Below are 11,160 nucleotides of genomic sequence, written 5' to 3'. Positions count from 1 at the left end.
CCCATTAGTTAGGTGAGGGGGAATCTGGGATGGGGCCTCACAACAAACTTCTGTCGTATTTCTGCAACCCCTCTGTAACCGTGGGACATGAGGGACAAGAGATTCTTGGTGATCAAGAACCCTTGATCTCCCAGGACAGTTATTTCAGATAAGTGTGTGTGTGTGTGTGTGTGTGTGTGTGTGTGTGTGTGTGTGTGTGACAGACAGAGGGAGAGATCAGAGATCAAAGGATCAGATGCTGTGGGGAGTCCCTGTAGGCAAGCAGGTTTCTCCAAACTTCAGTCAGCTTTGCCTTGCACACACACCACCTGTACTCCTTTATCCCACATACTCCACCAAATTAAGTCCATTTTTAAACTTAAATATATAGTTTAGCCTTTACTAAAAACAAACACTATAAAATAATGGATTTTACCAATATGTTATTACATAAATAAGATAAAAACATTTAACCTGTGTGTGTTTTAATACATGACTTTTAAACTTTAAAAAACCTTTATCTATATAAGTAAAACCTTGGTTTGCAAGCATAATTTGTTCTGGAAACTTCTTGTAATCCAAAGCACTTGTGTATCAAAGCGCATTTCCCCATAAGAAATAACGGAAACTCAGATGATTCATTCCACAACCCCAAAATATTCATATAAAAATGATAACAATACTGTAGTATAATACAAAATAATAAAGAAAATACAAAATATAAAGAAAAATAAATCAAACTGCATTTACCTTTGAAAACTTTCGTGGCTGGTGTGACAGAGACGAAATTGGAGGGTTATTGTGTAGGACAACTTTCACTATCACTAACGGAATCACTGCTGTCTATTGACTCAGTAGAGGCTTTTTCTGCATGGGGACCACTGTATTCGCTCTCACGGATGTTGACCGCCGTCCAGTATCGATAAACTCTCGTCATATGCTGTATGTAATGTAACTGGCAATAAGGCAGAAGAAAGGGTCTATATCTGCAGGCAGCCTGACCTGGAATGAAGCGAAGCATTCCTAAGCTTCCTCTTGTATGGAAAAGCAAAGGACTGTCCATAGGTACTCTGAAGTAAGAAAGGATACACTAGTGCCAATTGTGGGCACCTTCCAACGTTCTGAAAAATCACTGATTTCTGCCAAAAGCCACGGCCTGAGACCAAACATCTGAGCATAGGAGACAATCACCCACAATCCTGCAGAGAGAGAGAGAGACAGAGAGACAGAAGAACCACTGGCTCAGTTGTGATCATGGGATGTTAAGCATCACATACTACTCATATTGCAAGACGTCACTCGTTTATCAAGTTAAAATTTATTAGAAATGTTTGCTCATCTTGCAGAACACTCGCAGAACAAGTTACTCGCAATCCAAGGTTTTACTCTATCTCCTAAAATCACTTCACCATTTGGGAAACACAGTTGTAAGGGAGCCAGTGATCTGACCCCAGAGCCCCAGCAAGCGAGAGGAGGGATAGAGTGGTGGGTGGGAAGTATTTTTTCTCCTGACCCCTTCCCTGAAGAGTCATCTTGGGCTGGCCAGGCCCTTCCCTCAAAGCCACTGCTCCTGTCAGGGAGCTCCCCCATATACCATCCCTTATCAGATCTTGGTACCTGCTCCTTCTTTGCCCTTTTTTTTTTTTTAATGTTTATTTACTTTTGAGAGAGAGAGAGAGAGAGAACATGAGTGGGGGAGGGAAAGAGAGAAGGGGGTCAAAGGATCCAAAGCAGGCTCTGTGCTGACAGCAGCGAATCTGAGGCGGGTCTTGAACTCACAAACTGAGATCATGGACTGAGTCAAAGTTGGATGCTCAACTGACTGAGCCGCCCAGGTGCCCCTCCTTCTTTGCTTCTTGAGTCATGAGAGTGGTCAGGGCAGGCTGATGCTCAGCCAGAGGGCTGCTCTATCCTTGTGAGTTCCCCAACCCTGCCTGCACCGTTAAGAAATTCCTTGTATTAAACTCTCTGCGAACGATCCAGCCGAGTGTGCCATCTATTTTCTGTCAAGTCCTGACTCATATATATAAAATATCTCCTATAAAACATAAAACTATTACAAAGACTCCAAGAAGTCACAAGCAAAGCTTAAGAATAGACAATTCATATAGAATAAGCACAAAAAGTAGACAAAGGGTGGAGAAATATTCAAGCTACCCAACAATCTAAGGTATAGACATTAACAACTCTACAGAACCATGTTATGCCTTGTAGGTCAGCAGAGAGTAAAACACAAGCCGAGAGACCACCCAATGCTGGCAAGGTTTGGAAAAATTGCCACCTCTTCCACCATTGGTAGCAATGAATGGTGTATGGACCTTCCAGAGAGCTGTTAAGTAAACTGTGTCAAATGCACAAAAAAAAAAAAAAAAAAAAAAAAAGTTCAAATCTTTGAACGAGGTAAGCAACTGCTGGGAATTTTCCTAAGGAGGAAGTCACAAGAGGATACAAAGAAAATGGCACTGAAAATCTCACTTAAGCTTTTTTAGATAACAAAAATTAGAAACTGCCCAGATGAAACCCAAAGATATTAGTTAAATTATGCTTTCTTCTTATTTCCGCAATGGAATATTATCTAGTCTTTAAAATTGTAAGTGTAAAGACTTCATAAAGGTGTTTATAACATGCATAAAGCCAAGCAAGAAAACATGAAAAATGTGCTTTGTGATTAACAGTATGTAGGACTACCAACACCCATAAGCAAAGACTAGATAGGAAGACATTTTTGAAACTGAAAATACTTTAAAGTGGTTAAAGAGATTATGGGCATATTTTTTCCTATGAAGACTTTTGTTACCACCATAATATATTTAATACGTTGCTAGTACATTATTGACAATTATATGTAAAGGGGAAGAATTAAAAATTCCAAAGTAACAAATACCTTGTGAATAATGACTATAGTCAGTCTCCTATCTTCTCTAAATTCCTGTGTCTCTTAACAACTGGTAACAGAACACCACGGTGTGGTGAATGGAGTACAAGCTTTGAGACACACGGAGCTGAGCCCCTGGATTAAAGAGCTGTGCAGTCCTGGCTAAGTCATGTGAACTCTCTGGGCTCTAATTTCCTTGTCTGAAATACAGAATGATAATATCTATTTTCCAGAGATTTTAAAGCCAAGTACCTAATACAGAATAAGTGGTCAGTAAATGATTCCTACCAGGCCAGACAATCTACTAGAGTTTATAAGTCTATTTGGGCTATCACTGTTCTCTACTCCACTTCCTATGTGTGAACGCTTCTCCCCCTCCCAAACTAAACAGCGAGTTTCTTAAGGGGCATCTCCTCTGGAGTTAGCCCAAGGATGAAACCCACGGACGATGCTCCATAAATATTAGGTAAATGACATTTACCATTTAGCCCATTGTTAACCATATGGAGCAGGGCAAAAATAAGTAGTAGAAATACTCAAACATTCAGGAAGAGGCTGGTGAAATCTATGATCTCCCCCAAGCACAGAGCCAGGAGGAAGAACTCATGAGAAATAATGACACTCTTCCCTCCAAAGGCCCTCCCAGCTCATTCCAAAAATGGAACAAACACAGGATCTGGAAATAAGGCTTACTGCTCTCTCCACAGCTCCCCCTCCCTCCACCTCACCCAGGGAACTCTCCTGGAATGAGAAAAATTCCAAGTAGAGGGCTCCACTGCTGAGGAAGACCTCACGGCCCCACACATGGTGCTTCCGGCCTATTTCTGAAGAAAATAGGAAATAAGAAAATCTTGTGATCTTGAGGGATCACAAGAAAAAGCACAGGAAACAAAGGAAAAGAAACCCCCAACCATCAGTCACATTCATGCTTCAGTCTCCTGAAGATGAAACAATTTCAATTCCTCACTCTGAAATGAGTAAAGAAAAGCACAGAATTTTGCATTATCCCACCTTTCCAGGAGGAACTGAGTTTCAGGGAATCAGTCCCAGGCAAGGAGGGAGAACTCTTTACAAATTCTAGATAATAAATGTAGAAGGAACAAAAATTAGAAAATCATCTCTTTGCAGGGAACATCAGTGGATGCACTGGTTTGAGGGGAACTGGATATTCAACATGGCACCAAAATACTACCCCATGAATTGTTCCCTTGCAAGAGCATAGAAAAGGAAAGTGTTACTTGACACTGGCAGGATCAGGTAGGAGCCTGTTACCCCCAGATCAAGCTCTGCCCCAAGCATTAGAGGGACCCAAAGTGGGACTACCAGACAAGATGAACCCCTTGGTTTGGGGCAATAAAAGGGGTGCAGTGTGGCCACAGGAGAATCTAATCAATTCCTAAGTTTAACCTCCACTGATGGGAAATGTAGCTGATGGGGAGCGACTTGAAACAACACAAGTCAACAATCAGACCAGCCCAGAAGGTGGGTTTACAGACAAGCTGCCTGGTTTCTTCAACAAGCCCATGTTATAAGGGTGAGAAGAAGTGAGAAGGAAAGTTCTAGAATAAAAATGTCTTAAAAGCCTTAACAAACAGATACAGTATGTGGTGCTGCTGTGAATAAGCCAGCTGTGAGAGATATTGTTAGGACAACTAGGGACATTTGAATATGGATTGGTATTAGATGATATTAAGGAATTAATGCAAATTTTATAGCTGTGATATACAGTGTTGAGGTTATTTAGGAATATATTCTGAATTCTTAGAGATGTATATGGAAACATTTAGGGAAATGTCATGATGTTTTTAATATACTTTAAAATTTTTTTTATTTTATGTTTATTTATTTTTGACAGAGAGCACAAGTGGGGGAGGGGCAGAGATAGGAGACACAGAATCCGAAGCAAGCTCCAGGCTCTGAGCTGTCAGCACAGAGCCGGACGCGGGGCTCGAACTCACAAACCGCAAGATCATGACCTGAGCCGAAGTTGGACGCTTAACCAACTGAGCCACCCAGGCACCCCTTAATATACTTTAAGATGTACCAGTTAAAAAAAAAAATCTGGCAAATATAACCAAGTATTAATGACTGGTAATTTAGGTGGTAAACTTATATAAGGTACATAGAACATCTGAGTTCATAATGACAGAACCTAGAAGGGTGGTTACCAGGGCTGGGGGGAGGGGAAAATGGGGAGTTAGTGTATAATGAACACTGGGTTACGGTATGGGATGAAGAATATGCTCTGGGGGTGGAGGGTGCTGATGGTTACACAACACTGGGAATGTACCTGATGCCACTGAACTGTATACTTAAAATGGTTAAGGGGCGCCTGGGTGGCTCAGTCGGTTAAGCATCTGACTTGGGCTCAGGTCATGATCTCATCATTCGTGGGTATGAGCCCCACGTCAGGCTCTGTGCTGACAGCTCAGAGCCTGGAGCCTGTTTCGGATTCTGTGTCTCCCTCTCTCTCTGCCCCTCTCCCGCTCATGCTCTCTCTCACAAAAATAAACAAACATTAAAAGAAATGGTCAAATTTTACCAATTTTATGTCCTATGTACTCTATCACAATCAAAAAGTTTTGATGCTGGGTGTTCATTCTACTACTTCTATTCTTTCCACCTTTTCATAACAAACTTTTCATAATAAATACTTTTTTAAAAAGACTACATAGCCCTCTGTGGCACAAAGTCACTTGGTCTTTCCTTTATTCTTAGTTATACACTAAGTCTTTCAAAAAGCCTGTAGGAGACCAAAGCACTTTTTAAAAACTCCTCCTTTTTTCCTTAAAAGCGAACCTGAAGGGGGCACCTGGGTGGCTCAGTCGGTTAAGCATCCAACTTCGGCTCAGGTCACGATCTCACAATTTGTGAGTTCGAGCCCCGCATCAGGTTCTGTCTGTGCTGACGGCTCAGAGTCTGGAGACTCCTTCAAAGTCTGTGTCTCCCTCTCTCTCTGCCCCTCACCCACTCACACTCTGTCTCTGTCTTTCAAAAATGAATAAACGATAAAAAAATTAAAAAAAAAAAAGTGAACCTGAAAGACTAATGCCTTTCTGGACCTCCACAGAGTCCGGTTCAGAACAGAATGGAGAAGACTGGTTCTAGAAAGAGCTGTGCCTGATGAAAGAAGACAAAGGGAATCAGAAAAGCTGGAGTCCTAAGAAGGGCAGGCAGGATTCTAAAGCAGCTCCCCAGATATTGTGAGGTCAGCATCATCATTAACTCTTACAGGGAGGGGAAACAACCTCACAGAGGTTAAGTAACTTGCTCATTTTATTTTTTTTTTTTTAATGTTTATTTATTTTTCAGAGAGAGAGAAACAGAGCATGAGCAGGGAGGGCATAGAGAGAGGGAGACACAGAATCCAAAGCAGACTCCAGGCTCTGAGCTGTCAGCACAGAACCCGATACGGGGCTCGAACCCACAGACCGTGAGATTATGACCTGAGCCAAAATCAGACATTTAACTGACTGAGCCACCCAAGCGCCCCTTAACAGGCATTTCAGAAATCAGAGCCTGAGTTAACAACTCTCTCCCCCAGCCCCAAGCTTTTCTGCCTCCTCCCCCCAGAAGAGGGTGGAGCTATAATATCCAAACCTCTCAGCCCCACCCGCATTCTTGTCACAGGGTTCAAGACTGGTTGATCAATTTAAAGGCACTGACCACTACTTAACCATGAACTCTGAACTGAGCGAGGCTCACGCAAGGGTCACAGGAAGAAACCTGGTCTCTAGCCTAAAAGCACTTACAATCCATTTGTGAAGGCAACACTAAGAATCATAAGTAGAAGAAATAACATATTACACAGTATGGCACCTGCACCGACACTATGTTTTGCATGAGCTTCCTCCTGCTACTGTATTCACACTGCACTGTGATAACATATTTTAAGAGGGTTCTCTATAGGGGTACCTGGGTGACTCAGTCAGTTAAGCGTCCCACCAGCTCGGGTCATGAACTCACGGTTTGTGACTTCAAGCCCCACAATGGGCTCTCTGCTGTCAGCAAAAAGCCCTCTCCAGATCCTCTGTCTCCCTCTCTCTCTGTCCCTCCCCCGCTTGTGCTCTCTCTCTCAAAAATAAACATTTAAAAAAAAAATTTAAAGAGGGTTCTCTACCTCTGCAGTTTAGTGACTACAGGCTCCTGAAGCTCAACATCTTGTTTTTATACACTAAACACCTACCGTGCTGCCCAGCACACAGAGGGTGTGGGCGATACGAAAAGCAGATGGGAAAGAGAGTGACTAGGTATGCAGAGGGAATCACCCCAATCGCCACCTTATCTGCACAGACCTACCCTTTCCTCCCTGTACCCCAATCATTGTGGAATCCCTCCAGGTGGCCTGGGTTCCCTCCAAATTCTGCCCAGCTGTGGGAGGGGATACTATTACCCCTGACAGAGCCATGCACACAGACGCTAGGGCTCGCTGGAACCTGCTCTAACCGAAGGCCACCTCCAGCTCGTGGCCTGCCTAGCTGCTCTATCCTTAGGCAGGTGGGTACCTTATCAAGGCCAGTCGCTATTTACCCCGGCCCCTGGCTTCTAGCCAACCAATTTTCCTCTTAGGTGATGGGGACTCACCAGGCAGAAGGGATCCACTACTTACAGTCCAGCCCTTAGACCTGAGCAAGGGGACGATAGCACTAGGCGGCTCCCCAAATCAGGATAAAGCTTTGTGCGCATAACGGTGCTTCTAAGACTACCTCCTGGGTCAAGCCTGCTCCCTCAGCAAGTCCTCTGGGCTCTGGAAAGACAAGAGTGTGACACAAAGTTGGGTCACTTTCTTGGTATTCAGGTCCCAAGGACATGGGTTTCCCTAAGTGTCCCTGGTAGGTGGGTGGGCCAAATGGAGCCATAGCAATAGCAGCTGCTCCCAAGGAAATATCCACCCCAATGGCTGTGTCTCCGTGGGCTGGAATTTTTTTTCAATATGGGCAGGCTGCTCAGTGCCACGTTTTCCTCCCTCTTTCCCAAAGATGGCACTGAAAATGCGTGATTTCCAGGCTTCAACGTGACTGTAATGACTCCACAGTTTTCTTCACTGTGTGCTATTCATTGACACAGTTTTTATATCCTACAACATGCACATACTGCCAAGTACATTATGCCTTCCAAAGCCTTTTTTTTTCATGTTGGTCAATCGGAACAAAATGACTAGCATCACAGGCGGAATTCGAAGGCTGAAAATTTTTTGAAAAGCACAAAACTGGAATCCTATCCTGGGGTGTTTTTCAAGCTGTACTCCAACTTCTTAGAACGTGTACTCAAGTTTTTGATTGAAGGTTCCGTATTTACACTCACTCAAGATATTCAAAATAGCACACATCTGAAACTGCACACTACCCCAAGATACTCAAGGCAAGCCCCTTCGTCCTACTTCCTGTTGTGACAAATTCATATAAAATCATGCTGACAAGGATGCTACCAGGACTTGCCCTCTCCACCTCCCCCCAAACCCCCTACCCCAAAGCGGAGGTAGGTGCTGCTGAGCTCACCTAGTCACGCTCAAGCCAGCGGACACACCCGCCCTTTCAACTCCAGAACCAACAGTCAGGATGTTTCCACAACACAGCTTTATGAGGGGAGGGGAGAGACGTGAACTGGGACACAGCCCAAACATCGAATAATAGGAGATGATTAACGTGTGGTGCTGTCAGGTGATGGAATACGATTCAGCCACTTAAAATGATGTAACACGAGACGATGAAAAAGACGCTCAAGATAGACTGAAACAAAAACCAGGCTAAAAATAGTTTGCACCGTGAAATGCGGTTTGAAAGTTTAAAAAAAATCCTTTCCCATGCATATGTGTTTCTATATCTGACACCCACATACACATGCATGCACCAAAAACAGACTGGGAGAAGATGCACCAAGATGTTCGCAGGAGCAATCCCTGCGTGGTGGAATTAGGGGGAAATACAGTACCTTGTTCTCGGTTTTTCTTATCAACAGTATCCTCAATAACGGCCATGCATTACATTTGGAAAGAGGAGGAAAGTAAACGTTAAGAACGGCCTCCTCTCTCGTCTCTCTCTGGCTGAGTCACACATCTTAGTAGAAATGAAGGCAGGCGGCACTACTAGGCTTCCCCTGCTCGTCTTTCCCCACGCTTGCGTGCGTGCGTGCGTGCGTGGGGGATGTGTGGGTGTGTGCGCGGGGGGTGTGTGCGTGCGTGCGCGCGTGGGGGTGGGCGTGCACGGGGGGTGGGCGTGCACGGGGGGTGGACGTGCGCGTGTGCGTGCCACCAGCGCTCCTTTTCGGGGGCGGAATGTGTTTCTCGACAGCAGAACAGGCTCGTCTCGGGGCCAGGATGGTCCTGGCAGGAGTCACTTTCTAACACGTCCCGACATGTGTTTCCAGTAACGCTGTTTGTGGCCGCTTTTTTCTCTTATCGCTCCTCCAGTGACCTTTGCTGGTTTACAGGCTTACTGGCTGGAGCCAGGTGGATTTGTTTGATTTTTGTTGATGGTTATTAGGAAGAGGAAGTGCCAGAAGGGATTACCTCAAGTTTAAACCTATTTCCAGCAGAGTCCCGGGGCCTTTAATTACACATCTCGGGTCTGTTTGGTAAAGAAGTGGTCAAAGATGTGCTTTTTATCTCCCTTGGAATCTCCTGCGACTGGCAGCATTCCATTTGTGCCTGGTGTTGCTGTAAACTCAAGCCACAAGCTCCTGGTGGGAGGAGGGGTGGGGGTGGAAAATGGAATATGAAGTTGAAAGCTGGCGAGGGACATTTTAAAAAGTACTCTACCTGGGAGTTCTTGGTCAGGCCCTGCCATTTTGGGGGGCAGACAGGAAAGGATGACTATTGCACCCCCAGGGAGCTGGAATTTTGTTTGGGGGACCAGAACTACTGCAGCTCCCACAGAAGTGTCCAGGGTCAGCTACTGCTGAACCACAAGGATGAGGACAGTCACAGTGCTAAATGCCCAGCCCAATCCAAGAGCAGACTTTTCTTTCTTGCTTGCAGATGTCTTTTCCCCACATATTGGTACTGAAATATTAACAGCTGGAATCACCACAGGCAGGCAATCACTGTGTCTGGAATGATCAAGATAGCAGATCAGCTGTGGGGTAGACCAGTGTCACTTTACTGCTACAGGTGGGTCTAGTCACAGAGATCTGTGGAGCAGCTGGTCCTTTCCCACTGATGTCTCCAGGCCAGTGAAAGAGAGCAGACTCCCGGAATCCTTCCCCTTCAAAGCATGAGTAGGCTGCCATCCTTTGTCTTGCTTGATGGTTAGAGAGATTGCCAAATTACAAAATTCCTGAAAGTCCAAGACTGGGAAGTTTAGCACATAAAGTGCAACTTTACTGGGGCAAAAAAAGTGTGGGTGCTAGGTTACTTAGGGTCTTAGCACATTTTGGGTATAAACAGTGAAGTCAGGAAGTTAGGAATTACTCTTTAGCTGCTTGTATTAAAGACACAGCAATGTAGGTCAAATGCATACAATTTCAGACAATAAGACTCCAAATCTCTCTTTAATTTATGCCCCAGAGGCAGTAGAATTTAGGAAGGAACATTGGGTTAGGCTGGAAATAGGAACAACTGGAGTTTAGTTAGAGGCCTCTTTCATCCTCGACTGGAACCCTTTACCACCCAAACTCTGCTCATGGCAAGGCCGTGTCTTCCATAACCCCCAGTATCCCTGCACATCCCTTCAGCAGGAGCACACAGTGATGGGGTCCAGATTCTTGCCCCAGTCCCTGGAATCCTTCAGCCCCCTCAAGGCTAGCTAAGTAGTAGTCTTTTTCTTGGCCCTGTTGCTGTCTCATTAGAGCCCTGAAAGACAGAGTGTGGTCTCCACCAGAAGAGTGCCTTCCCTGGGGTTGCCCAGCCCCCTCCTGAGGTTCCCTGCACCACTCCCCATGAGGGGGGCCGGGGCCTGGATGGGAAGGCTGCCTGGGGTGGGGTTGTAGGAGTGATTTTAGTTTGCCCACAATTCTATGGCATAGACACATGCACCTTTACATCTTACAGGGGTTGTTCAACATACAGTACCAAAACACTCACGGTGCCGTAGATAATGCAAGGTGGGACGTAAAATCTTTCATTGTAATGGTTATGTACTTATTTTAGTGTGAACTCAAAGAAAAATGAGGTTGGCACAATGGATGGTTGTTTTGTGGATATTGTTCAGGATGAGGCTAAGTGATGACAAATTTAATAACATTTAATACATGTTTAATTAAATAGTAATTTAACGATATAGATGATATAAATACGACAAAATACATGAAGCATGCAAACAGCATGAAGATGGCTGAAGTTTGGGATGATTCTTGCCAGTTAGAGTTAA

At 44.6% G+C, this 11,160-nt stretch overlaps 1 long non-coding RNA gene across 1 annotated transcript; it reads right to left on the bottom strand.

Moving 5' to 3' along the window:
- Nucleotides 1-725: 725 nt before the first annotated feature.
- Nucleotides 726-8,976, bottom strand: LOC123384721. The gene is made up of 3 exons (XR_006596197.1): nucleotides 8,786-8,976; nucleotides 7,439-7,601; nucleotides 726-1,178 (listed from the first exon to the last, which is right to left on the bottom strand). It is a non-coding gene; the product is annotated as an uncharacterized LOC123384721 (long non-coding RNA).
- Between the last annotated feature and the right edge of the window lie 2,184 nt (nucleotides 8,977-11,160).

Source organism: Felis catus, chromosome A1 (assembly GCF_018350175.1).
Source record: "Felis catus isolate Fca126 chromosome A1, F.catus_Fca126_mat1.0, whole genome shotgun sequence".
Taxonomy (NCBI): Eukaryota; Metazoa; Chordata; class Mammalia; order Carnivora; family Felidae; genus Felis; species Felis catus.
This window is presented reverse-complemented; position numbering and strand designations above follow the sequence as displayed.